Source organism: Erinaceus europaeus, chromosome 15 (genome assembly GCF_950295315.1).
Source record: "Erinaceus europaeus chromosome 15, mEriEur2.1, whole genome shotgun sequence".
Taxonomy (NCBI): Eukaryota; Metazoa; Chordata; class Mammalia; order Eulipotyphla; family Erinaceidae; genus Erinaceus; species Erinaceus europaeus.
Genome location: NC_080176.1, coordinates 63964864 through 63989092, shown reverse-complemented (window position 1 = coordinate 63989092; position 24229 = coordinate 63964864). Strand labels below are relative to the sequence as shown.

The window sequence follows — 24229 nt, the reverse complement described above, 5'->3', positions numbered from 1 at the left end:
TACAGTTGTCACATTCCTTATGCATATGTATTACACATGCATTTAGCTCATAGAGATTATGCTTTGTACAGGTCTGTATTCTGCCATTTTTTAACATCTAAATCACTAGCAATATTTGTGGTATTATCAATTCTTTGGGGGAAATTCACATTTAACACCAGTATAATCTCAATATGAATGTCCTAAGGTAAAATTTTAAAAAGAGAGAGAGAGAGAGGAAGGGGCCAGGTGGTGGTGCACCTGTTTGAGCACATCCATTACAGTGCATAAGGAACCAGGTTCAAGCTGCTGGTCCCCACCTGCAGGGGGAAGGCTTCACAAGAGGTAAAGTAGAGCTGCAGGTGTCTTTCTGTCTCTCTGTCTCCCCCTCCTCTCTCAATTACTCTCAATCTCTATCGAATAATAAATAAATAAAATTTTTAAATGATTAATATAATGAGGTATATTTAACCATTATTTCATTATTATCCACCCTCCTTTTTGTTATTGTTGTTGCTGCTGCTGGGGCTTCACTGCTCCAGGATGGCATTTTCAGATACAAACAAAGAGAGACCACAGCAACAAAGCCTTCCCCAGTGCTACTGGGACCAAGGGCTCAAACCTGGTTGCACCTGTGACAAAGCAGATGCCTTCTCAAGTGACTTATCTTGCCAGGTTCTATAACTGCTTGTTCTGATTCTAGCACTTGACATTATTTCCTAATTTATAGTTTGTAAATAACTCTTAACCTCATCAGTTTTGGCTATACTTTTGGTGTAATTTTATGATTGTAATAGTTTTTGCTTCCAAGTTTTAATATTTTCAAGACTTAACACATGTTGCCAAGATGTCTTTCAGAAACATTTTAATTTCTTTATTGGGGAATTAATGTTTTACATTAGACAGTAAATACAATAGTTTGTACATGCATAACATTTCTCAGTTTTCCATATAACAATACAACCCCCACTAGGTCCTCTGTCATCCTTCTTGGACCTTTATTCTACCCCCTCCCCCCAGAGTATTTTACATTGGTGCAATACACCAATTCCAGTTCAGGTTCTGTTTTCTCTTCTGATCTTGTTTTTCAACTTCTGCCTGAGAGTGAGATCATCCCATATTCATCCTTCTGTGTCTGACTTATTTCACTTAACATGAATTTTTCAAGGTCCATCCAAGATCAGCTGAAAACAGAGAACATTTTTGATAGCTGAGTAGTATTCCATTGTGTATATATACCACAACTTGCTCAGCCACTCATCTGTTGTTGGACACCTGGGTTGCTTCCAGGTTTTGGCTATTACAAATTGTGCTGCTGCTAAGAACATATGTGTAAACAGATCTTTTTGGATGGGTTTGTTGGATTCCTTAGGCTATATCCCCAGGAGAGGAATTGCAGGATCAGAGGGTAGGTCCATTTCTAGCCTTGTGAGAGTTCTCCAGACTGTTCTCCACAGAGGTTGGACCAATTGACATTCCCACCAGCAGTGCAGGAGGGTTCCTTTGACCCCACAACCTCTCCAACATTTACCGCTGTTACCTTTTCTGATGTATGACATTCTCACAGGAGTGAAGTGGTATCTCATTGTTGTCTTTATTTGCATTTCTCTGACAATCAAAGACTTGGAGCATTTTTTTCATGTGTTTCTCAGCCTTTTGGATCTCTTCTGTGGTGAAGATTCTGTCCATGTCCTCTCCCCATTTTTGGATGGGGTTATTTGTCTTCTTATTGTTGAGTTTGGCAAGTTCTTTATATATTCTGGTTATTAGCCTCTTGTCTGATGTATGGCATGTAAAGATCTTCTCCCATTCTGTGAGGGGTCTCTTGGTCTGGGTAGTGGTTTCTTTTGCTGTGCAGAAGCTTTTTAATTTGATTTAGTCCCATAGGTTTATGCTTGCCTTAGTCTTCTTTGTAGCTGGATTTGTTTCATTGAAGATGTCTTTAAAATTTATGCAGAAAAGAGTTTTGCCAATATTTTCCTCTAAGTATCTGATAGTTTGTGGTCTAACATCCAAGTCCTTGATCCACTTGGAATTTACTTTTATATCTGGTGAAATATAGTGGTCAGTTTCATTCTTCTGCATGTTGCAACCCATTTTTTCCAACACCATTTATTGAAGAGACTTTGCTTTCACCATTGAATATTCTGGGCACCTTTGTTAAAGATTAGATGTCCATAAGTGTGGGGGCTTAATTCCAGGCTCTCAATTCTATTCCACTGGTCAGTGTGTCTATTCATGTTCCAGTACCAAGCAGTTTGGATGACAACGGCCCTATAATACAGTTTGAGATCTGGGAGTGTGATGCCTCTGGTTCTGTTCTTTCTTCTCAAGATTGTTTTGGCAATTCTAGGTCTTTTCTGGTTCCAGATAGACATTTGTGGCATTTGTTCTATTCTCCTAAACAATGTTGTTGGGATCTTGATGGGGATAGCATTCAGTTTGTATGGCTCTGAGTAGTATATTCATTTTGATGATGTTAATTCTTCCAACTCATGAACATGGAATATCTTTCCACTTCTTTGTGTCTTTTTCAATTTCCTTGAGTAGTGACTCATAATTTTCAGTATACAAGTCTTTCACTTCTTTGGTTAGGTTTATTCCTAGATATTTGATTTGTTTTTATTGCTATAGTAAAAGGAATTGATTTCTGGATTTCCACTTCTTCTAACTTAGTGTTTGAAAAGAAGAATGCCACTGACTTTTGAATGTTAATTTTGTAGCCTGACACCTTACTGTATTGCCTGATGATTTCCAAAAGCTTCTTGCTGGATTCCTTAGGTTTTTCTATGTATACTATCATGTCATCTGCAAATAGGGAGAATTTGACTTGTTCTCTTCCTATCTGTATGCCTTGAATTCCTTGCTCCTGCCTGATTGCTATGGCAAGAACTTCCAACACTATGTTGAATAGTAATGGTGATAGTGGGCAGCCCTGTCTAGTACCTGATCTGAGGGGAAATGCTTCCAGTTTTTCACCATTGAGTATGATGTTGGCTATAGGTTTGCTGTATATAGACTCTGCTATCTTCAGGAATTTTTCATATATTCCCTTTTTTTGTTTTTGTAGCGTTTTGATCATAAAGGGATGTTGTATTTTGTCAAAGACTTTCTCTGCATCTATTGTTATGACCATGTGGTTTTTGGTCTTGCTTTTATTGATGTGGTGGATCCTGTTGATTGATTTCCATATATTAAACCAACCTTGCATCCCTGGGATAAACCCCACTTGGTCATGATGAACAATCCTTTTTTAATATAGTGCTGTATCCAGTTGACTAGAATTTTGTTCAATATTTTAGCATCTATGTCCATCAGAGATATTGGTCTGTAGTTTTCTTTTTTGGTTGTGTCCCTGTCTGCTTTTGGTATCAAAGTGATGTTGGCTTCATAGAAGATAGAAGAGAATATTCCAGTGTCTTCAATCTTCTGGAAGACTTTTAAAAGTAGAGGTATTAGTTCTTCTTTGAAGGTTTTGTCTGGGTTTCTTCTTTTTGCGAACTTCCTATTCAAGTCCTTTAGCAATTTTTCTGTTGAGTTACAGATCTGTCTATGAATTTTTTTTGTGTCCTGCCTCCAAAGCTTGCCACAGCCAAGTTCTGTCTGACTCTCCTGACCAGCTCCAGCTCCAGCTCCAGCTCCAGCACTGTGCTGTCAGCTTCCTTCACCTTCACCTGTTGTCCCCTTTGGCTCACCTTGGCTCCGACATCTTCCTCTTCCCTGCCATAGTACTCCATGTCATCAAAATGTACTTTAGTATCCCTCCGGGGAAAAGGTGCATGTTAAATAGAATTTTAATTTTTCACTTATAAAATCTTATTTTTTTTCTTCTTCTTTGATATATCAGTTAATATTTTCAGAAGCTTTTCTGATCTCTTCACCCTACATTATGAAGGTTTATGATTTTCTGTGTCTAGGGTAATGATATCGGACACTCTGAGTGTAGAAACTGCTCAGAACTACCAGATATCTGTTACCATTATTTCTTTTTTTTATTTAAAATTTTTTTATTTATTTTCCCTTATTGTTGCCCTTGTTCTTTTTCATTGTTGTTGTAGTTATTATTATTGTTGTTGTTGAGGATGTCATCATTGTTAGATAGGACAGAGAGAAATGGAGAGAGAAGGGGAAGACAGAGGGGGAGAGAAAGATAGACACCTGCAGACCTGCCTCACCGCCTATGAAGCGACTCCCCTAGAGGTGGGAAGCTGGGGGCTCGAACCAGGATCCTTAAACCAGTCTTTGCGCTTTGCACCATGTGTGCTTAACCCGCTGTGCTACCGCCGGACTCTGTTTCCATTATTCCTTTCCACCTTCTCTCTCCTTGTGTAGTCAAATGGTTATCTCATTTTTTAAAAATTTGGTTGATTTATTTATTTGTTTGTTTGTTTCTTACCAAAGCACTACTCAGCTCTGGCTTATGGTGGTGCAGGGGATTGAATTTGAGACTTTGGAGCCTCAGGCATGAGTGTCTCTTTACATAGCTGTTATGCTATCTGCCCCTGCCCAAGAGTTATTTCCTTGCAAGTCCCCTAATTCATTGTTATTAAGTGTTATTTCGTGAACTAGTCAGTGTCCTCAAACGAGATTGGGTGTATTTAAGGTGTGGCCATAGACTCAGTGTCCTCAGACAAGAGGGCCCCAGGTGGGCCAGACAGGGGCTCACCAGGTAGAACATGCCTGTTACTATGCACAAAGATCTGGGTTCAAGCCCTGAGTCCCATCTGCAGGGAAGAAGCTTCATGAGTGGTAGAGTTGAGCTGCAGGCATATCTATTTTTTTCTCTATCCTTCTTTTCCTCTCTTTCTATCTCTTTCTATCTCTATTAAAAAGAAAGTAAAGGGAGTCGGGCTGTAGCGCAGCGGGTTAAGCGCAGGTGGCGCAAAGCACAAGGACCGGCATAAGGATCCTGGTTCGAACCCCGGCTCCCCACCTGCAGGGGAGTCGCTTCACAGGTGGTGAAGCAGGTCTGCAGGTGTCTGTCTTTCTCTCCCCTCTCTGTCTTCCCCTCCTCTCTCCATTTCTCTCTGTCCTATCCAACAACGACGACAACAACAATAATAACTACAACAATAAAACAACAAGGGCAACAAAAGGGAATAAATAAATAAATATTAAAAAAAAGACAGTAAAAAGGATTGCATACCAAGAGCAGTGGGGTTAGGAGGCTGGACAGTATGCACTGGGTTAAGCACACATAGTGCAAAACACAAGGATCCTGGTTCGAACCCCCAGTTCCCCCACCTGTAGGGGACTTGCTTCACAAGTGATGAAGCAGGTTTGCAGGTGTCTATCTTTCTCTCCTGTACTCTGTCTTCCTCTCCTCTGTCAATTTCTCTCTGTCCTATCCAACAACAGCAGCAGCAGCAACAACAACAATGGAAAAAAGATGGCCTCCAGGAGCAGTGGATTCATAGTGCTGGCACCGAGCATCAGTGATAAACCTGCAGGCAAAAAAAAATAGAAAAGAAAAAGAAAAAGCAGTAGGGTCGTCATGAAGACACCAAGGCCTAGTGATAACCTGATGATGATGGGGGGGGGGGGGGGGTTGCCTGGGTTTTGTGGGTCTGTCTGCATGGGTTGTAAAAGCTGAAGTAGAAATAGACTAAGCAGATGGGGGAGAGATAGCTTAGTGGTTATGCACAAGACTTCCATGACTGAGGCTCCAATCCCCACACCACCATAAAAAAAAAAAAAAAAAAGGTCAGCAAGAGGCTAAGTTGGGGTAGGGAGAAAGGGGACGTGTGTCATCTGAAGCAAAAAGCCCCACTTCCTTTCAGGGTAGCAGCAACACACACATGCGCATACAAGACACAAGCCCGGAGCAAGTTTAAGATACTTAGCAACTTACCAAAGTAGGTTAATTTTTTGGTCATTCCTGTAGAATCTTGCATGCTTATAATCTTATAAGATACTTAGCTGAGATCAGCTTTAGGCGTACCTAGCTTCCGGTTCCAGACTCTTAGCACATAGGGTCCACCAACTGCTAAGGACTCTGGAACCCACACACTTATGCAAGTATGACCACAACTGTGTATACATTGCAAATCTGCCTGTTGATTTGCTCACAACACTGGGGTGTGACAGCCGTTGGTGAACAGAAATAAGAAATTAAAACTCCTTGCTGTCCTTGTAACTGATGTCTTCACAGACTTCCCGTGTTTCATTTTATCCCCACTCCCACCCCTTGCAACTGCACCCCCACCCCCCCCACAACTACTGGATGTGCAGAGATTTGAACCTGAGAACTTGGAGCTTCAGGCATGAGAGTCTATTAGCATAGCCATTATGCAACCCCCACCTTGTGTTTTCTTAACTATGTAGCAAGGGGTTGCTGCTTATGCAAAACAAAATATTGTGAAACATGCTGACATTTTCCTAAATTAATATCATTTAGATTTCATTAACAGAATTGAGGCAGATAGGTACAGTTGTCATCATTGCAATCAGGAAGAAGCATAAACACCTTTCATATGAGCATGTTCATTTATCAGAGTTAGACCTGACACTTCTAGCCTTTAATTAGAGTCCCACCTGTATTCTCCAGTACTCCTATGGAGATTGTTGATATTTAAGGTACAGGAGAACATCCTCAAGCTGCTCCCCAGATGGATTTTCTCTAACCCTCTCACTTCACTTAAAAAAAAAAAAAAGAGTTTTGACTATTTCAGTTCTAAAATAACCTTTGGCTTTTCTTTGTGTCTTCTGTTCTTTTTTAAAAGATTTGTCATATTTATTTCATATAAAGAGTTTCACATGAGAAAGAGAAGTCAGAACACCATTTCTGCATATGTGACAACACCCTAGCTGGAGCCTCAGGCATGCAAGTCCAGTCTGAGCTAGTTAACCTTGCATTCTCCATACCTGTCTATCTGTCTGTCCCCCCACTCCCACTACCAGAGCACTGCTCAACTCTGGCTTATGGTGGTGCTGGGGATTGAACCTGGGACCGTTGGTCCCTGAGGCATGAAAGGCTTTTTGCATAACTATTGTGCAATCTCCTAGCCTCTTCATGCCCTTCTTTTTAACTTTGAATTAAATTGGTATGAGCTTCTCCTTTTAAAACTGACAAGTAATACTAATAAAATCGTGAAGCAGATGATTGCCCAAGGGACACCCACTTATCCCTACCTTGTGTTTCAAAAGAAATGCTTTTTTTTTTCCAACTGAGTAAACTATAGCCTATAGTCTGTTAATAGGAGTTGTATGCTTGGTGAGAAAACATCAAGTATTAAGGTAGCTATCTCCATGGGAAAAGGCAGGTCCACAGCGGGGTCTCCCAGAGGATTGATTGCAGTCCCTGCTCTGATTTTAATTCTTGAAGAAACTATCCAGAAAAGAGTGTTTCTAGGTAGAAAAGACAAAGCCTTTATCCATTCCTCCTAATAACAGTCTAAAGGATTATAGTGTTGAGCAAAAATCAGCAAATTTTATAGACCAGCATTTTATTTCCAGCAAGCCACTTCTGTCTGGCTTGCGCATGGACTTGTCCGCATTCATTACTAGTTTCTTTCTGCTATCACTTTTGAGAGTAAAATACTGAGTTTAAGATCCATCATGTTCCTTGAATAAAAGTTTAACAAAACCTTTCCCTGTTTTACAAGATGATTCTTGCTCTGACTCTTAGAAATCTGATGATGTGTTTAGGCAGCACTACTAGAGTCATGAATTTGGTTGTCAAATTGAGCCTGGACTGGGAGGGCTCTGAATGGATGATAAATACAAGATGAGATGCCATAGCTTCGGGCTGCCTTGAATGAATAAACTTCTAGCCTAGCCAGACCTATTCTTTTCAGGGAACTAGAAGCTGAGACTGTCACAGAAGTTTCTGTTTGGAACATGGTCTCAAAGCTGAGTGGCTTTGCATCTGCCTGTGATCTCCATCTCTCACATCCAGGCTGTTGTTTGAGTAGCCTTGAGACTACTCTGAAGATTCCCAGGGAAAACAAAAGCCTGTGACCATGGCATTGACGTGCCCCTTTTCCTGCCCTTTTATCCATTTAAATTAATCTGCTGCCAAGTGTGGCCTATTACAGTTTTAAGTCTCTTGATGTCTTATTGGGTCTAAGAATATCAACCCAGATATGAGCCTACCAGTGCTAAAATAATATTCATTTTCTTATATTGCTTATAAGTGTATCTCTTTCAAGTTCCAGGCTGGGTGGGGAGCGTTCATGGTTTTCCAAGATTTATCAAGATCTTTGAGGAATAAAGCTACCCAATGTCATGTTTTCAATCTTCATCTTTCTAATCTACATTGTCTATCTTAGTGGCAAGCCTCTGTCTTCTCTTTCAGAACTTTTGCATCTGTCTGGTCTTATCTGATTCTAATTGCTTTCTTTTTTTTTTTTTTTTAAGATTTTATGTATTTATTTAGAAAAGATAGGAGGAAAGAGAAAAAGAACCAGATATTCACTCTGGTACATGTGCTGCCGTGGATCAAACTCAGGAACTTGAGAGTCCAGCGCTTTACCACTGCACCACCTCCCGGATTAGATTACTTTTCTTTCAATCTTCTTCATACCTGGGGGCTGGGCAGCAGCACACTGGGTTAAGCGCACATAGTATGAAGTGCAAGAACCCATGCACAGATTCCGATTCGAGTCCCCAGACCCCCACCTGTGTGTGTGTGTGTGTGGGGGGTCACTTCATAAATGGTGAAGCAGGTCTGCAGATGTCTACCTTGTTTTATATATATATAAAAAGGAAACACTGACAAAACCATAGGATATGAGGGTACAACTCCACACAATTCCCACCACCAGAACTCCGTATCCCATCCCCTTCCTTTATAGCTTTCCTATTCTTTATCCCTCTGGGAGTATGGACCCAGGGTCATTGTGGGATGCAGAAGGTGGAAGGTCTGGCTTCTGTAATTGCTTCCCCACTGAACATGAGTGTTGACAGGTCCATCCATACTCCCAGCCTGCCTCTCTCTTTCCCTTATGGGGTGGGGTTCTGGGGGAATCGGAGCTCCAGGACACATTGGTGGGGTTGTCTGTCCAGGGAGATCTGGTCAGCATCATGCTAGCATCTGGAACCTGGTGGCTGAAAAGACAGTTAACATATAAAGCCAAACAAGTTGTTGACTGATAATGAACCTAAAGGCTGGAGTAGTGCAGATGAAGAGTTTCGGGATCCTCCATTTTTAGATAGTTAGTAGGCATATTTTAGTTCTATTCCAAAAGGCCTGCCTGTGGCTATACTAGTTGTTGTTTTGTTTTTTTTTCCTGAGCCTGAACTCTGATATGCAGGTGGATCCAAGTTATTGTCTGGGGAGATCATGTCATAGCTGGAAAAAAGACCAGAAAGCTGGATCAGGGAATCTTTCTCTCCCGCTCTGTACCATCCCCAGCTCTCTCAGTTTCTTTCTGTCCTGTCTAACAATAACAGCAAAACGGAAAATGACGGCCTCCGGGAGCAGTGGACTTGTGGTGCCCGCACCGAACCTCAGCCATAACCCTGGAGGCAACAAAACAAAACAAAACAAAAAAACGTTCCATACCTAGTGGGTCTGTTTTGTTTTCATTTTCTATTTTCTGTTTAGAAAGATTTTGCCATATATGGAAAACTGGGAAATGTTGTGCATGTACAAACTATTTTACTTACTGTCGAATATTTTAAAAAATAAATTAAAAAAGATCTCACCTGCTTATGGTCATGCTGAGGGGCTCAGTAAGTCATAAGAAGCATACTCACCCCCAGAAAGTCTAATGCATGCCGACTACTACACTCACTCACTAGGTATTCCTGCAGTTACTCATTGGTTTGCTGCACCTCTTCCTACCTGAAATCATTTCATCCTGTCCACAAACTTAGAGTAGTTGTTTACTTTCCCCTCAAGCTCACTTCTGGCAGTTGTGGAGGTAGGAAAGCAGAGTTAGAGACAACCAGTGAGAGTAAGACACCCATGCTTCCTCAGCTGGAACCAGTCAGTCTGTTCAGAGGCACATAGGGAATCCTGAGGACCTGGATACACACCCCACAGAACCTGACACTGAGAAGTCAGGAAAAGTTCAGAGTAAAAGCTGCAAGGCAGATGAGCTGTTCAAGAGACTAAGTTAGCCATTTTTGCTAAATCGGGTCAGTCCCAGATACTTCCTAGCCTGATCACATGTGGAAAGTGAGAGTTGAGAAGTTTCAGAGACCAGAAGGCAATGATCCTACAACTGGTTTTGCAACTTCAGACCCTGATGCTGTAACCACAGCCAGAACCAGTGAGGGCATCTCAAACCCTGCCCAGTCCATAAATAGTGCAGGGCCTCTCGTTGCTTCACTCTTGAGAGCCTCATCAGAGAGCTGGATGTATATAAAGTGAAGGCAGCAGAGCCCAGCACCAAAGCTAAGCCTTATGTCCTGACTACCTGACTGCTGCTGGTATCTTGCACCTCTAGTAGATGCCAGCACTGAAATGTTAGAACTTATCTCACCCAGTTGTGACTCTGTCTAGACCAACTCATTTGCTGTTCTTGAATATATCATGTCCACGGCAAGATCACTCTAGATAAGGATGATGATGAGGCTGGCTAGCCAGGAAAGAGAAAAAAAACAATTCTAATAATTCAAATTGGTCTTTATACCCATTGCTGATCCTTGGAAATATCTCTGGGGGCCAGGTTGTGGTACACACAATAGAGTGCACATAGTACCTTGTTTAAGGACCCATGTTCAAATTCCCACGCCCTACCTGCAGGGGAAGAAGCTTCAGCAGTTGAGCAATGCTGCAAGTGTCTCTCTGTCTCTCCCTCTATCTAGCTCTGACTCAATCTCTAGCAAAAAGAAAGAAAAAAAAAATGAGTAAGCACCAGCAATAACCCTGGTCGGAAAAACGTAAAATCTCTGAATGGACACATAGGAGTCATGCAAAGGAATTTAGAGTTTCATCCATTTAAAACATAGTCTACTTTGGAAGAAGTAAAAAGAGTAAAAATGAGAAGTAAAAAAGCTTCACTGTGGCAGTGGGGCGGTAGCGCAGCGGGTTAAGTGCAGGTGGCACAAAGCGCAAGGACCTGCATAAGGATCCCAGTTCAAGCCCCCGGCTCCCCACCTGCAGGGGAGTCACTTTACAGGTGGTGAAGCAGGTCTGCAGGTGTCTATCTTTCTCTCTCCCTCTCTGTCTTCCCCTCCTCTCTCCATTTCTCTCTGTCCTATCCAACAACGACAACATCAATAAAAAAAAACAACAATAATTACAACAATAAAAAAATACTAAAAAAAAAGCATCACTGTCTGTCACACAGTATGAGACCACATGACAATAAAAGCAGAGTGTTACGTCAGACCTAGAAGCTGCACTCACTTTCCTGCCAGAATGACAGTCCCACTGATCCTGGGCTGTATTCAACGGTAAATGCATTGTCAGGGTAAATATTGACTGTGTGCTGTTGTACAGTTTTTAAACTAGATAAATAAATGCCTAAACCATTTTGAGTACTTACTAAGTACCTTTGTAGTTTCTTCTATTCTTCTTAGGCCAGTAAACTCAAGGTACTATTATCCCACTTTGCAGTTAGAAAACCAAGATGCTTAGAGATTTTTTAAATTTTTCTTTTATTCATTTATTATTGGATAAAGACAGAAAGATTGAGAGGGAAGGGGGAGGTAGAGAAGGAGAGAGATAGAGAGACACCTGCAGCTCTACTTCACCATTTATGAAGCTTCCCCCTGCAGGTGGGGACCAGGGACTTGAGCCTGGGTCCTTGTGCTCTGCAGTGAGGGTGCTTAACCAGGTATACCACCACCTGGCCCCTGAGAGATTTCAAGGTGACTTGAACATTAATACCTGTCTAAAGTCCATTAGCTTAGATAATGGTCACATATTGACATAGGGCATCATCATGACTTTATTTGTGGAAGTGCTGCCTCTTTCAGACCTGAAATTATCCCTGTGAATGAGGCAGAAGGTGACTTGGTCAGCTCAAGTTCACGCAGTCAGGCTGGGGATGCAGGGCTAGTACTGGCTCCAGGTTTTCAGCACTCACTCAGAGGAACCTAAGTCAGAATCCAAATGAGCAGGTTTTCCAACAACTTTTTGTAGAAACACCAGCATCCAAAATAGTGCTGGCACACTAGAAATTCATTCACAAAAAAAAAATAAATAAAAATATTTGAAACTCTCTTCCCATATTTTGAAAAGAATGCCATGGTGAAGATATAAATACCATCTCTACTTTGTTCCTCTTTGAGCACTTTACCTTCCTCTTCCCTCCCTGGTTGTCCCTGAAATGTTGGCATAAGCAAGCCATTACTATCTCTTCTTTCACAGAGTTAGCCTGGGGGAGTTTTGATAAAGGAGACTGCATCTACTGTTATTTTTAGCTGACAGAGTTCAGAGTTGAGATTTGTCCTCAAAGACATTCAGCAATATTGAACATCTGTGACAAGAGTACTAACCTTGAGGCACTTAGGACTTCTGCAAAAGGATTTAGACTTGTGGAGGGCTTTTTTTTTTTCTCTTTGTTTTTATTTTTTTTTAATTGATTTTATGAAGGGGTTACTGGTTTATAGTCTAGTCTTTAACACATAGGCACTCTTGTCTCCCCTTTCTTGGTGTATAGGAGACACAGTAGGACCCCAGTGACCCTTCATCCTGTCTCTTCCCCCAGAGTGCTTTGCTTTGGTGCAGTATCACACCCAGTCCGTTTCACATTGTTTTCCCTTATGAAAAAAAAAAACAAACTTTTTTATTATTGTTATTGGGGGTGGTGTTTGATGGTTTACAGTTGACAGTAAATACAATTGTTGGTATACGTGTAAAATTTCTCAGTTTGGGGGCCAGGCAGTAGCGCACCTGGTTAAGTGCACATGTTACCATGCACAAGAACCCAAGTTCAAGCCCTTGGTCCCCACCTGCAGGGTAAATGTCACAAGTGTTCAAGCAGTGTTGCAGGTGTTTCTGTCTTTCTCTCTCCCTCTCTCTATCCCCCCCTCAATTTCTCTCTGTCCTATCAAATAAAGTTTAAAACAGAACAAAAAGTTATAAAATTTTTTAAAAAATAAAAATTTCTCAATTTTCTGTAAGACTCTAACTGCCTGCCATTGTGTAAGACTTGTGTTTTGGTTTGTGTATGTGTGTAATTTTTTTCTTTGTTGGGGGATTAATGGTTTACAGTCAATAGTAAAATACAGTAGCTGGTACATGTGTAAGATTTCTTAGTTTTCCACGTAACACCCCACCTAGGCCCTCCTCCACCATCAGGTTCCAGGACCTGATCAGTTCCCTCCATCCCAGAGTCTATTACTTTGGTGCAATAAATACACCAAACCCACTCCAAGTTCTGCTTTGTGTTTTGCCTTCTGTTCTTATTTTTCAACTTCTGTCTATGATTGGGATCATCCCATATTCATCCTTCTCTTTCTGGCTTATCTCACGTAACATGATTCCTTCAAGTTCCATCCAAGATGGGGTGAATAAGGTGAAATCACTATTTTTAATAGTTGAGTAGTACTCCATTGTGTAAATAGATCACAACCTAGTCACTTACCTGTTGTTAGACAGCTAGGCTGCTTCCAGGTTTTGACTATTTCGAATTGTGCTGCTATGAACAGATCTTTTTGGATGTGTGTCTTTGATTCCATAGGATATATTCCCAGGAGTGGAATTGCAGGGTCATAGGGTAGATCCACTCCTAGTCTTCTGAGAGTTCTCCAGACTTGTCTATTTTAAGAAGCAAAGTTGCTAACCACTAGTATATATCACTGCCATCTTATTCAGACAAGAGACTAGTGATGCCACCCAGGTAAGGTGCTTTGACCTAGCTATTAATAGATCAAACAACAGGATAAAGGAGGAGGAGGAGGAAAGCCACACCAAGAGAGAGAAAATGTGAAAGCGACTTCATGACTAAAAATTAGAGAACAGATGCAGTGAGTCAAAGTAGTGATGAGTTAGAATGGTGAAGACAAGAACTATTTTTATCCCTGGTCAGCATGAAGCTTGCACTAGCTTTTATGTTTCCAGACCTGGATGTCCTTGCTAATCTTCAGACTGTTCTGACATAAAGTTACCTATTTGAAAGTTCCACAAAAGTTGAATACAGTTAAATCGGAATCCCTTATTTTCTTCAAGAAATATGATAGAACTTGAATCAACTTTTTTTTTCAGCAGCCGTCCTATATCAATAAGTAGCCTAAGTATCTGCCTAGTTTCTTCAATGAACAAAGAAGAAAGGGAAATAATATGTGTTGGTTTGAATAGGGATAATTTTAAATGTCAGTGAGAGAGATCACTGTGTGATCTCTTAAGCCAAAACTTGAAGGTAAAGAGAGCCATGGACATATCTAGGGTCAGAACATTCAGGTCAGAGAAAGCATACGGGTAGGACGTGAGCATGTGAGTTTGGTCAGGAAGGATCGTGAGTCAGCATTTTGAAACAATTTGGAGAAAGGAGGAAAATTACAAGTTACTCATATTTGTCAAAATTCATTGACTCATACAGTTAAATTAGGTGCATTCATTGTATGTAAATCAAAATGTTACTATTAAAAATATAACCCCTGGAATTCTACTTCTGCTTGTTGATAAAGAACAGTGGAAAGAGCTCTTAACCTTACAAAGAAAAATGAGAGACACAAACCACAAAAGCATAACTTGTCTCTTGAGGAGGCAGCGCAAGTATTCAGGATCCCAAAAAGGAAAAGCTCTCAGGGATAAATAAGCTAGCAGCACAGACACAGCACAGAGGACTAGGTGGCCACCAAACCAATGGGTAAAGAGTAAAATCAGCATGTAAACGCTCTGAAGCTTGGGTGTGGGCTAATGTGACATTACCGAGGCCTCCACTCATTTCTGCTGACTTTTATGAGGTATTCATCAGAAAGACTGAAGGTGGGACAGGAAATCTCCCAGTGTTCAGCAGGAGTTCCAAGATGATGCAGAATGGGAAAACTCCAAACCAGGCTGTTCTCTTATGGAGCAAAAGCCTTAGGCTTCTGGGGACAGGGTGGGACTACAGACTTTGTGGCCCTGAGAGTATACCATTTAGGGGAAGAGTAGCAAAAGAAAGCCTTCTATTTGGAGGAAGGTGTACTGTCCTGTCTCAGGGCTTACTGCAAGTATATGGCACAGTTTATGCAAGAAGAGAGGACGCTATGAAAGGCTTGCCCCTAGGTCCAGGTATGTGGAGCCTACCTAGTAAGACCTCAGGGCAGCGGGTCCTGCACAGTAGGGAACACCTACTCCCTATCATCAGCTTAGCAAAGGAATAAGTGCAGTTGTGGACTAAGCAGCAGCAGCCTGCTACCAGGAAAGCACTCAGGAGCATCCACAAGCTGCAGGATAATGTCACGTGTCCCACATGCTTGTCATGGAAGACCCAGAAGGAAGAGAGAAAAGGAACAAATCAGCAAAAAAAAAGAACATTTGAAGGGAAGCTAAAATACTTTCCCAAAATACTGGAAGATATTAAAGATCCAAGAATCTCAGAGAACCCCAGAGTAAATCCATTTTTTTTTAAAAAAAAGACATTATATTTAAACATCTGAAAACCAAAGTTGAAGAAATGAAATACAGTCTTGAATGCAGCCATGTTTTTTAAAGAAACATTATATACAGAGGAACCAAGATAGTAATAACAGTCTTCGTTAGGACCTGTGCAAACTAAATACTGGTGTAACATTTATAAAATGCTAAAATAAAAAACAATAAATAAGCAAGCCAGGATTTTATGGTCAGTAAAACTTTCTGTTAAAACTGAGAATAAGTATATTTTCAGACCAAAACTGAGAGATTTTATTGCTAGCAGATATGTGGTGCCAGAAATGTTGAAATTATTTAGGCATATAAGCAATATGTCTAGAAAAAGAAAACAATGGGGAAATTAAGGTAAATATGAAAGGCTCTTTAAATGTTCATTCTAAAATAACTGCAGAGAAATAACGTTTTTTCTTTAAAAGGTCAGATAATCAATATTTTTGGTTGTCAGGCCATCCTCTCCCAGTTCTGATGTTGGACTTGAGCAGCAGGCAAAGATAGAATCTAAACAAGTGTGTGGTGGGGGGCAGGTGGATGTGCCCCTGGTTAACTATTCACATTATAGTGCACAAGGACCTGGGTTCAAGCCTCTGGTCCCCACCTGCAGGGAGGAAAGCTTCACGAGTGGTGAAGCAGGGCTGCAGGTGTCTCTCTCTCTCTCTCTCCCTCTCTCCTCTCCCCTCTCAATTTCTCACTGTCTCTATCCAATAATAAAAATAAATATATAAATTTTTTAAAAAGAATCTAATCAAGTGGGCATAAATATTGTCCAATAAGATTCTACTGATAGACACAGAAAGCAAGTCAAGTGTGGCAGACAGACCGTAGATTACCTGTCCCTCTTATTAAGCCAAACTAGTACTGACAGTGTATTGTGGCATCTGTAACCTGTGTAAGTAAAATACATGTCAGAAGGACATAGAAGAGAGGGAAGAATTGGAAACTGGCACATGTACCAAGAGATGACTCTTGGTTTTCCACAGGTCTTGTGTTTCTGCACATCCTACAAGCAGAGCTTGCCTATTGTTCTAGGACATTCTTTCTAGGACGTCTGTGTTTTCCTCTGGAACAGTAGGCAGGCCTGCTTCCATTATAAAAGATTTGGGCTAAGTTTGGAGCTCTGTTCCTATGGCAGCCCTCTGCACATGCAGAGACCATCTGCCCCTCTACCCAGCACCCTTGTGCAGATCTGGGAACCACAGCAAACAATAATGCTTTGACTCCTGCCATTGCTATGACAAACCAGCTGCCCTTGTCACTGACAAGGATCTTCATCTCTCTCTTTCCAGGATTTCCAATAACTTGTTAACTTGCAAATGGGATCAAATATTTTTTTTAAAAAAAAGATTTATTCATGAAGATGAGAGAGAAGGAGAAAGAACCAGAGCATCACTCTGACATGAGCGCTGCCAGGGCTTGAACTCGAGCCTTGCCAATGGTGAGGCCTATTTTGTAAAAGTGCATATTTTCCCTTTGTTATTTCCTACCTTCTCTCTTTGGATTTAGTTTATACATCTTTTTTTGGGCGGGTGGGGGGGCTTGATGGTTTATAGTCAACAATAAAATACAATGACAACAAAAAAATAAAATACAGTCGTTTGTACATGCATAACGTTTCTCAGTTTTCCACATAATAATTCAACCCCCTCTAGGTTCTCTGACATCATGTTCCAGGACCTGAACCACCTCCCCCCACCCACCCCAGAATCCTTTACTTTGGTGCCACACACCAAACCCAGTACAAGTTCTGCTTTGTGTTTTCTTATTTTTCAACTTCTTTTGTATTTATTATTAGTGATTTAATAATGGTCCACAAGACTGTGGGATAAGAGGGACAAAATTCATAAAATACCCACCACCAGCGTGCCATATCCCCTCCCCTCCACTAGAAGCTTCCCTGTTCTTTATCCCTCTGGGAATGTGGACCAGAGATCTCTAAGAGGTGCAGAAGGTGGGAGGTCCGGCTTCAGTAATCGCTTCTCCACTGCACATATGCATCTTCTTCTTCTAAGTGAATCTTATTGTTGACTCAAGGCTTTTCTTCTTTCTTCTTTCTTTTTCTTTCTTTTTTTTTCTTTTTGCCTCCAGGGTTATTGCTGGGGCTTAGTGCCTGCACTATGAATCCACTGCTCCTGGAGGCCGTTTTTTCCCTTTTGTTGCCCTTGTTGTTTATCATTATTGTTGTTATTGCTGTAGTTGTTGTTTGATAGGACAGAGAGAAATGAAGAGAGGAGGGGAAGACAGAGAGAGGGAGAGAAAGATAGACACCTGCAGACCTGCTTCGCCACTTGTGAATCGACCCCCACTGCAGGTGAGGAGCCGGGACCTCGAACCAGAATCCCTACGCCAGTCCTTGTGCTTTGCACCATGTGTGCTTAACCTGCTATGCAACCGCCTAGTCCCTGGCTTTTCTTCTTTTCTAACACACTGAGTTATAGCTGACTCCATTTAGTGCTGTGAATTTCCCTCAAACTTTGTGTCCTATAAATTTTGATAAATTTTCATTTTTGCTCACTTTAAAGTATCTTCTCTTTCCTTTGTTCCTCCCTCTCTTTGGAGGCCCACAGGTATGTTTTAAATTTATAAAGATTGGTGGTGTTTTTCCCCACACAACTTCCTTACTGATTTCAAGCTTAATTTCATTCCAGTCAAAGAAAATATTTAATTCGTGATCTCAAGTCTTTTAGATGTCCTTCATTATCTTTGGTAATATTCCTTTATCTAAGGGAGTCGGGCTGTAGCACAGTGGGTTAAGCGCAGGTGGCGCAAAGCACAAGGACCGGCATAAGGATCCCGGTTTGAACCCCGGCTCCCCACCTGCAGGGGAGTCACTTCACAAGCGGTGAAGCAGGTCTGCAGGTGTCTGTCTTTCTCTCCTCCTCTCTGTCTTCCCCTCCTCTCTCCATTTCTCTCTGTCCTATCCAACAACGACAACAACAATAACTACAACAATAAAAACAATAAGGGCAACAAAAGGGAATAAATAAATATTTTAAAAAAAGGCTTAAAAAAATATTCCTTTATCTGAAGGCCGCTTCATCTGCTATTCATGTAGTCATTTCTGCTTTCATTTATTAGTTCTTGTATGGTAAAAACAGTTTTCATTCTTTTGCTGTTAATTTTTCACACTTAAAAATGAGTTACTTATTTGTTTTGTTTTAAAATGAGTTTTTTTTTTCTTTTTTCTTATCAGAGCAGGACACAGCTCTAATGGTAGTGCAGGGGATTAAACCTGGGACCTTGGAGCCTCAGGCATGAGAGTCTCTTCACATAACCATTAAGCTATCTCCCCTGCTAAAATGAGTTTTGTATAGGCAGCACATAGGTAGATCTCATTTTCTGTCCATTCTGAAAGTCTCTCTCTTTTACTTGAGGCATTAAGTAGAATTAGTGGCATAGAGGGAAGTGCATCAACCACATGGCTTGTTATTTTCTGTTTGTTCAGCTATTATTTGTTCAACTTTTCCTGCTTTTGGATTGAGTATAATTTACAAATCTAATTTATCTCTCTCTTTGGCTTACTAACTATATTCTATATTTTTAGTATATGTTTGCCCTAGAATTTATAACAAATGTTATAACAGATAACTCACACACAATAATAAGCATTTATTAAAGCTCAGTGAAATTGAAAAAGAAATGGAAGGTGAATGATACCCAAAATAGGTTATTTGAAAAAACAAACTAGAGGGGCAATGGCAGATAACATGATGATTATGCAGAGAGACTCTCCTACTTGAGATTCCGAAGTTGCAGGTTCAGTTCCCTGCACCACCATAAACCAAGATGAGCAGTGCACTAGTTAAAAAGAAAAAAAGGTGAAGAAGAAGAAACAAACTAGAAAACTAATAAAGCTATAGCTAAGATAAATCAAGAGAAAGAGAAAGAAGACACAAGTGGATGGGCCTAGAAATGTTAGAGAGGTATTAGGGGACTGGTATGCATAAATCTCTGGCAATAAATTGGCAATTGGTGCAGTGGAAACGTCCCTTAAAAAGCCACATGTATGTGTGGTCAGGCGGCAGCGTGCCTGGTAGAGGGCATGTTTCCCTATGCACAACGACCCTGGGTTCAGGCTCATCACCACCTGCAGGAGGGAAGCTGCAGTCGTGTCTCTCTCTTCCCCTCTTTATCGTCTCCTTTCCTCTCAATTTCTTTCTGTCTCTGTCAAAAAAGAAAAGCAGGTAAAATGACCACAGGGAGCTGTGGCTTTGTCTTGTTCATCATGAAGGCACTGAGGTCCAGTGATGGCCCTGGTGGCAATTAAAAGGAAAAAAAAATCTTTAAAGCTTACTAAGAAATAGATCACCTAAATAGTTCATTTTTTATTGATTTATTTATTGCCACTAGGATTGTGCTGGGGGTTAGTACCTGTACAGGGAATCTATTGTTCCTGGTGGCTTTAGCTTTCTTCCCTTACCCCTCTTTTTTTTTTTTTTTACTTGATAGGAAAGAGAGGGAGATAGGGAGGGAGGGAGGGAGGGGGAGAGAGAGAGAGGGAGAGGGAGAGAGGGAGAAAGAAAGAGAGAGATGCCTGCAACACTGTTTGACCACTTGTAAAGCATTCCCTGACTTTAACAGTGTGGTCTGCACGACCACAAGATCTGACCAACCACACTGTACCTGTGTGATCTACACCTGTTATTTACACCGCATCCTTCTTGAAGACAGCCTACCAGTTCCCTTGATAAATTCTCTAGGTGTATCTTCCACTAAGTAGGTTATTAATATATATACTGATTAAAATACAAAATTTGTGGGGCTGGGCTGTGGCATACCCAGTTATTTGCACGTAGTACCAAGTACAAGGACACGGGTTCCAGTCCCTGGCTTCCCACCTGCAGGGGGAGTGCTCTACAAGTGGTGAAACAGGTTTGCAGGTGTCTCTTTCTCTCTCCCTCTCTATGTCCCCTCCTCTCTCAATTTCTCTCTTTCCTACCCAATAAAATGGAAAAAATGGCAACCAGGAGCAGTGGATTCATAGTGCTGGCTGGCACCAAGCCCCAGCGATAACCCTAGAGGCAAATAAAAGAGAAAAAAACTTTGAGGAAAGCAGATCAGTGAGAGAATACATATGTATTTTACTTTTTTTTTTTTTTTTTTTACTAGAGCACTGCTCAGCTCTGGCTTATGGTGATGCGGGGGTTGAACATGGGACTTCAGAGCCTCAGGCATAAGTATCTCTTTGCATAGCCATTATGCAAAATTACCCCTGCCCTGTATTTTACTTTTTAAAACATGTTTTGTTGTGGTTTCCTTTTTTTAAAAGTTGACTCTTAGGAGAGTGGCCACTTACAAGGAAGTGTTCACCTGTCTGATGCATACTCAGCAGCTTTCCATTCTCATTCACCCACAGAAAAGCTTCTCATCTCTGTAGACCTGTGACCTAGTGATCACTCACTGGCTCCACCACACCTTTTGGCTCAGTGTAATTGTGGCTTTACTCAGAGAACACAATAGATTAATCAGAACATGGCGTTGGACAATCACTGTTCAAAATGAACAGCTTGATTGAAGGCAATGTGCTATATTTTGGAAATTGCTGCCAAATATGGTTGATTAAGGAAAGTCATAAATACCTACTGTGGAAAAGTGCCTTCCTTCCTTCCTTCAAAAGAGCACCTTTGGGCTCACTAATTTGCCATCCATTTCCATTTCAGCTAGACTCACTGCCTTCCATCTTTTCTAGCAATTATGTTTCATGCAGATGTCTTCAGTGGGGATGGGGAGGAAGTGCTGATCTATTTTGTCAGTTCTAGTGGTTGCTGTGAAAGTTGGTCAGAGCTGCATGGCTGCTGCAGTCACCACTAGACATGCTGTTGGATGCAAGATTCCAACCTCATGGTAGGTAATACAGGTTTATACCTTGAAATGAATGGGCTCAAGTCTGCGTGGAGTCCAATGTTATAGTCTGACTCTGGCTGAACTTATGGCTACACACAGTAAACTTTGCATCTTGAATATTTTTGATTCAGAGAATCAGTCCTGCAGCCCAGAAGCTTGTGCAGAAGGTGCAATGCTGAACTCACATGTGTGATATCCTAAACTCACTCACTATGCCCCATATGCCAAATTGGCTCTCTGGTTCTTCCCCACTTCTTGATTTTTTCATTATCTATATTTATTGGATAGAGAGCCAGAAATCAAGAGAGTGGGGGGGGGGAAATAAAGAGGAAGGGAGAAAAACACCAGCAGCACTGCTTCTCCACTCACAAAGCTTCCACCCTGCATGTGGGGACTGGGGGCCCGAATATGGGTTCTTGCGCACTGTAACATGTGCACTCAATCAGGTGTGCCACCAGCCAGACACACACTCTGTGTGTGTGCGTGTATGTGTGTGTGTGTCTCGATAAGTCTCTTTTAAAAAGAAATAAAATCAGATCCTTTTACATCAGCATTGCTGCAGGCAGTGTGGGGAAGCTTGAAGCAGCACCAGCGTTCTGGCCCCACAGCATACAGAAGTTGTCCGTTCCTGTCCCCCGGGGCACACACATTATACTTCCCTCTGGAAGTGAGTGGTGCTGTGTGTGCCAGTTTTCAAAAACACTTGAAAGCCAGCTTTCCAGCATGCAAAGGAGAGCCAGTTTGCAACCCAAGGAGTTGGCGGAGAACATGACGCTCACCTCTCCTCTGCGGGTTCCTGGCAGCACAGAGGCCAGCCCTCGTAGGCCACAGGTGAGCTCAGCTGTCACTGCACTGCTTTCCTCTTTGACATCTGTCTGTTTTTTTTTTAAGATTTTTATTATTTTTTTTTTTTTTTGCCTCCAGGGTTATCACTGGGGCTCGTGCCTGCACTACACATCCACTGCTCCTAGAGGCTGTTTTTTCCCTTGTTGTTTATTGTCATTGTTGTTATTATTGTTGTTCTTATTGCTGTCATTGTTGTTGGATAGGACAGAGAGAAATGGAGAGAGGAGGGGAAGACAGAGAGGGGGAGAGAAAGATAGACACCTTCACACCTGCTTCACCGCTTATGAAGCGACACCCCCCGCCCCCCCCCCACAGGTGGGGAGCCAGGGGCTCGAACTGGGATCCTTATGCCAGTCCTTGCACTTTGTGCCAAGTGCACTTAACCTGCTGTACTACTGCCTGGCCCCCTGACATGTGTCTTACCTTGGTTTGCAGTATCTGAGAGTCTTTGAGTGCTCTGGGTCCCACTTGGCTTTGATTGTTGGTATTTTTGATGAATCCACACACCATAGAGGCTGTACCAACAGTCCATAGAAGTAAGGGAAGAAAATAGTCTCAGAGAGGGAGTCCGGCGGTAGTGCAGCTGGTTAAGCGCATGTGGCGCAAAGTGCAAGGACCAGCGTAAGGATCCCGGTTTGAGTCCCCAGCTCCTCACCTGCAGGGAAGTTAGTTACTTCATAAGCGGTGAAACAGGTCTGCAGGTGTCTTTCTCTCCCCCTCTCTGTCTTTCCCTCCTCTCTCCATTTCTTGCTGTCCTATCCAACAACAATGACATCAATAACAATAATAACTAGAACATTAAAACAAGGGCAACAAAAGGGAATAAACAAATAAATAAATAAAATTTCTTTTGAAAAAGAAGGCTTAGAGGACGAGGAATGGACATTAAGAAAGAAAGAAAGAAAGAAAGAAAGAAAGAAAGAAAGAAAATAGTCTCAGAGAGAGTGAGAGAGACCTGCAGCACTGCTTCACCATTTATGAAGCTTCCCCCTGCAGGTGGAGGCCAGAGACTTGAATCTGGGTCTTTGCACATTGTAGCATGTACGCTAAACCAGGTTACCACTCTATCCGCCCTTACCTCTCACTTTCTGTCAAATTAAAATAAATTAATTAATTTTTTTGAAGGGAAGGGAGGAAAGAAAGGAAGGAAATCTTCTCCATTTACTCATTGGAAGATGAGGAGCTTTCATCTACCATTTCTCCATCTTTCCCCAGCCCACCCGCCAGGGTCTGTGGGTCAGCGAGGCTATTTCAGACATCCATGTGCTTCATGGTTCTAATATCTAGCTTTAACTAAATAAAGGCCAGGGTGATTCCTGCAGGTAATATAGTAACATACGTAACAGACGCACCTGGGAAATATTGTCAGCTCAGTTCCAAGACACAGCAGTAAAGCACCAAGTTAACATGGATCTATTGATTTCCCTGTGCACGACAGTGAAGTCTGTCAGCGTTGTATGAGGGGTAACACAATGCATAGAAGTTTATTAAATGTGACACAGATACAGAGTGAACACATGTTGTTGGAGAAACGACGCTGATAAACTTGCTCAGTGCACTGTTGCCATAAACTTTTGATTTAAAAAAAAAAAGTAATTATCTGTAATGTGCAGTAAAACGACATATGCCGGTATGTAGTCGAGCAAAAGTAAATCACAGGGCAGGCACCTCCCTTCCAGAGCAAGTGCTGCATTATGAGGTGAAAAATAGCAGAGAACCAGGATCATCTCACAAGTAATGAAGGCATCAGTGTCTGTTCTTGGCAGCCATTTTCTTTATAGTGAAAGAGAAGAAGAGAGAGAGAGACCATGAGAGGGAGAGAGATGTAGCACCATTCCACTGCTTGCAAAGGTTCCCCCAGTCCCTGCAGACTCTTCTATGTGGTGGTCAGGGGCTTGAACCCAGGTCCTTACATATGGTAATGATACCCTCTACAAAAAAAAAAAAGTGTTTCATATCTATAAGTAATTTTTTAAATCTAGTTTATCTCATTCTTTAGCTTCTTTTTGTGTACATTTTATAACAAGTAAACCACTAATGTTATCATTTACATTATATAGTTGATGAATAAATAGAACACAAATTAGA

At 41.5% G+C, this 24229-nt stretch overlaps 1 protein-coding gene across 4 annotated transcripts in view; it reads left to right on the top strand.

Annotated features, from left to right (window-relative positions):
• DYM (dymeclin) overlaps positions 1 to 24229 on the top strand; it is a 467512-nt gene that overhangs the window by 362423 nt on the left and 80860 nt on the right. The window lies entirely within an intron of this gene.